General features: G+C 51.9%; 1 long non-coding RNA gene across 1 annotated transcript; it reads left to right on the top strand.

Moving 5' to 3' along the window:
- The first annotated feature begins 3,315 nt into the window (after window positions 1–3,315).
- LOC131506757 (uncharacterized) lies at window positions 3,316–4,487 on the top strand. Its single transcript, XR_009259128.1, has 2 exons — window positions 3,316–3,438; window positions 4,256–4,487. It is a non-coding gene; the product is annotated as an uncharacterized LOC131506757 (long non-coding RNA).

Here is a 4,487-nt window from a genome sequence, read left to right as displayed (position 1 = left end):
TCAGCTCTGCTTGACAGCCTTCCCCGTACCCACACGGCAGTGGAAAATCTGTGAACTGAGTGGCAGCCCATCGGGACTCTCCATTTCCTGTTGCCCTTGACTCTGTGGACCCTGTTCTGACAGTGTTACCTTGGGCACGTAACCGTTCCTGGTTTCTGTCTCTGTTTCTCTTTCGCACAAAGGGAATAGTGATAATAATAGCTTGCCCACCTGACAGCAGGAGCGTCTTGACCCCTCAGGGCTCAGATCTGCCTTTCCACAACTCCACGAGAACCCAGGCCACTCTCCTGAGCGCACCCACGGACTCCACTCTAGTGCCTGCCACCGTGGTCGGCCCATCTTCCCATAAATATGGAGGCAATTAGCACAAAGCCCAGGTCCAAAGGGAATTCACCGAGCCCTGTTCATCTTCATAATGTTGAAGAAAACCCCCCAGGAGGCCTGAGTCACTGCTGTGGCAGGCGGACTGCTCCTGGTCTGATTAACTGAACTCCGTGAGAGGCACGCAGCCCTCCCTCCAGACTTGCTCTCTGCCCACACAACTCCAGGGTTCTCACCAACGGAGACTTGCACCAAGCTGCCACCGACACCCCACAAAACAGGAGCAAATTGGTCCTTTCCTGCCAGAGAATCCATGGGCTCCAAATTTCCCCCCAAAGTCTACATTTCTTTTAAATTCCAAAATCAAATGGCAAACCATCACTCAATCAGCAAATATTTACTTTTAGAGGGCACCATGGGAAAGGCCGAGAAGATTCATCCCATCCCTTTGCAGCCCTGAATCCCTTGCCAGACATATGTGCCGCCAGCATTGGGTGGGTTTTCTGAAGGTGACTACCTTCTTGTAGCCCCATTCTCTTGTCTGAGCAGACTGACTGCCCAGCGCGTGTCAAGCGGACCCTCTCGCTTTAGTTATTAAGTCGTAAGATCCCAAGGTTGGAAGAACCCTCAGTGATTATTTCTCCAACCCCTCCCCAAATCTACCCCCATCTGCTATCGACTCCTCTGAGTCAAATATATAGTTCTTATTTCAACATGCTGTGCTCAGTGAAAGCTCCATAAATATTTATTAATGGTGGTGCCCATGATGAATTAACAGCCAAAGCTATAAAATTAAAGTTTCACACAAGCAGAGACCCTGGTGAGAAAGAAACTGCTACATAAAGTTTGAAATTTTTCAAAATGACAAGCGTTCACACACGCATACTCACACATACGCGCGCGCGCACACACACACACACACACACATACACACACACTGTGTGGCAGATGGAGGCCACAGTTCTTTCTCACCTATCCAGAGAATCACACTGGAAACCAGGAAGTGGCCTTCTTATAGAATACTCATGCCTTTGTGAAGGCTTCTCAGAGGCCAGTCAGCCCGGTCTGTTAGGATGTGCCCAGCCCTTGACGCAGTGTCTCTCTTTTGTCTCCTTGCTGGAATCAAGGGCCAAGGCAACTCCTGAGAAATAAAATGGTGCCAGTGAGGGTTTGATCAAGTGTCCCAGCTGGGCTAAAGTAAATGCAGTAAACACATGCGGTTCTACGGATGCTAAAAGTTCAAGGGAAAGATCCAGATTAGGCCAGGGAGCTGAAACAAGAATTTTTCACATGGTAGCATATACCTAGAAGGAACTACTGGGGAGCATTGCCATAAAGAAGTCAAGAACTTTGAGGCTTAGTGGGTAGAGACCAGTCGTCACTGGTCCATCAGACTTTGCAGCCCCTGACCCCTCCCCCAACAAGTTGATGTGCATGAACACACTAACTGTAGTCTACAAGCCTCCTGTGGTTCGGTTTGAGATGTAACTGACAGAGCTAACTCCTCCCCTCCTCTGGACCTGCCGGGCCCCTGGAACTGCACCACCGAGGCACCAGAGGTCACAGTCGGCCCTCTCCATCTTCGTCCCATTTGACTCAGAGAGCGAGTTCAGGGGCTTGCTAAATCTGAGCCACACACTGAGCCACGGAATTACCTGGAGGTCAGGCAGAAAGGGGCCCTGCCACTCCTGAAGCCAAACGAGAGGGAACCATTTACAAGCTGGTCGGGTACGTGGGCTAAAGAAAATCTCAGCCATCCTGGAAGAAGAAAGCAGAGAAGACCCTGCAGAAATGAATTAGAGCCTGTACTCAACTTATATAGTGAGATCGCCTGTGTGACTCACTTCCTCTGCACGGGTCGGTACCCCAAGGCTCCCTCCCACCAGAGGAAGCTGGTTGTAGAAGTGGCAGGGAGGGCGTGCGGCAGGCAGAGAAGTCGAAAGGGAAAGGCCTAAACGCTGAGGACGAGGCTTAGGAGGACTCTTCCACCTTTTCCCCACTTCAGCCCTTGTGGACAATGTAGCGAAAGATCCCCCAAGAGCTATGAAGAGAAGCAGCGTAAGCTGTGTTTGCCCTGCCCTCCAGTAACCCTGCTCCTTCTGGTTTTCCCCTGGACTCCATGCTGGTCCCCTTCTTCCAGCTCTTGTTTTCCGTCTGGTCCCCAGGAGCCCCCTATTTGGACACTAATGCTGATGACTGACCAGACAACCTGGGAGAAGACAAAGAGAGTGGGAACCCACCGATGACCACCGGCATTTAGTGGCATCGCCCTGTGCCCTCTGCTAGGCAAAGTCCTCCAGCGGGAAGATGACACTGTGAACGTGGACAGAAAGAACACCCACGGGCCAGCTGGCAGTGCTCGTTGGCCCCTACCCAGCACAGGCCCGTCTTCCCTGGCTGCTGAATACTGTCTCATGATTCTGCTCTAGTTTTTGCTGTTGGTTCCTGCCCAGATGGGGTGTCTGATCTTGCCATGGCCAGTATTTTCTGCAAAAGGGGACCTGGTACACTTTTATAGGAACCCAGTGGGTCCCTGGGGCCAGACTGTAATGCTGTCCAGATGCAGAAAAACAGAAGGGCCATTCAAAAACAACCGAAATATCAACACACTTTGAAAGCGGTCTGTTAGCACTGTCATAAGCACAATAAGCAAAACAATGAAACCATCAGAAAGCACCGTGAGACAGTCAGGCTTTAGGAACTTGGCTTTGATGACTTTAGAAAAGCAAAGAGAGGGGGCAGAACCAGTTCCCACTTGGGCCGAGGCTTGTTTGTTCTGCTTATCTGAAGTCAGAGCTATGAGTAGTCCCCATCGAGATGAGAGGATCTACAAGTTTCCCCCTTTGCAATGGGCCCCCTCGGCAGAGTGGCGCAGCTTGCCACAGGCGGTCACTTTCTGCACGTGGCCCATGAGACACCTATTTGCATACCACATGCCCATCTGCCGGAAGGCCCTCCTTCCCTCTGAGTTTGCCCAACAAACAAGCGAGCTCACCCAACGAGAGATCCCTTGCTGGCGTTCTTACCCTGTGGGTTCTGGGAGATGAGACGTAGGCTGGTGGGGACAGACTGGCCCTCACGCCCTCCCCGACACTTGGTTAGATACCCCCACCCCAGGTGAGTCGGCGAGGACTCATCGGCAGGGTCTGCCCGGTCCTGCATTTTGGAGGGAGAGGCTGAGAGAAAAATGGGAACTGTCGACCTGGCACACTCAAGCCTTCCAATTTGAGCTGTGGGGCTGGGGCTGGGGCTGTCCCTGGGTGAATTGAGGCCACCCGCTCACCAGTCCCTCAAGCTTGTTTCCCACTGTCTCCACGGCTCAGGCTTTGCTTAATTCCCAAAGCAGGCGCTGGCCAACTCGTCTATCAAATTACCTGCCAGTGGTTTAAGTGAGCTTAGTTCTTTTAGGTGCAGTCCTGCATTTTGACTCTTACTCAAGCAAAATAAGGGATTCATAAATTGGAGGAGGGGTCGGGGGGGTCTGAGGCAGCTATCTGCTGCAGGAGACAGGGCTCTGGAAGGGAACAAGGTTGATGGCACGAGTGAGAAGCCAGGAGACCTGGGTGTGGGCTCCAGGTCCCTGTTCAGCTGCCCATTTCTTGCTCCCCCTCTTCCCATACATATACCCAGTTGGCCAGCCTACCAGGCCCTACAGTATGGGCAGGTGAGTCAGAAGATTTGACCATGGTCTCTTCCTAATTGGAAAAAGAAACTAAAACAAAACAAGGGGCGCCTGACTGGCTCAGTCGGTTAAGCGTCTGACTCTTGATTTCAGCTCAGGTCATGATCTCAGGGTCGTGGGATTGAGCCCCGCATAGGGCACAGCACCGTGTGGAGCCTGCTTGGGATTCTCACTCTCTCCCTCTCTCTCTGCCCCTCCCCAGCTCTCTCTCTCTCTCTCTCTCTCTCTCTCTCTCTCTCTCTCTCGATAAAGAGATAAACTTTAAAAAACGAAACAAAACAGATACCAAAACAAAGGAATCAAACGTACGTCGAGCAGGAACCTCCCACGCCTGCTCCAGGCCTGAAGACAGAAGTCCACTCTGCTGTAATCCTCCCCCTTCCACAGCAAAACGCTTGCAGTCTCTGTAGTTTCGTCTGCATCTGGTGGTTTTTCTGGAACAGAGAATGATTCCTCAACAACTGGTAAAAATTCACCGAACACC

The sequence above is a fragment of the Neofelis nebulosa genome, chromosome 3 (assembly GCF_028018385.1).
Source record: "Neofelis nebulosa isolate mNeoNeb1 chromosome 3, mNeoNeb1.pri, whole genome shotgun sequence".
In the NCBI taxonomy this organism is placed as follows: domain Eukaryota; kingdom Metazoa; phylum Chordata; class Mammalia; order Carnivora; family Felidae; genus Neofelis; species Neofelis nebulosa.
Note: the sequence above shows the minus strand (reverse complement) of the source record. Positions and strands in the feature narration are given on the sequence as shown.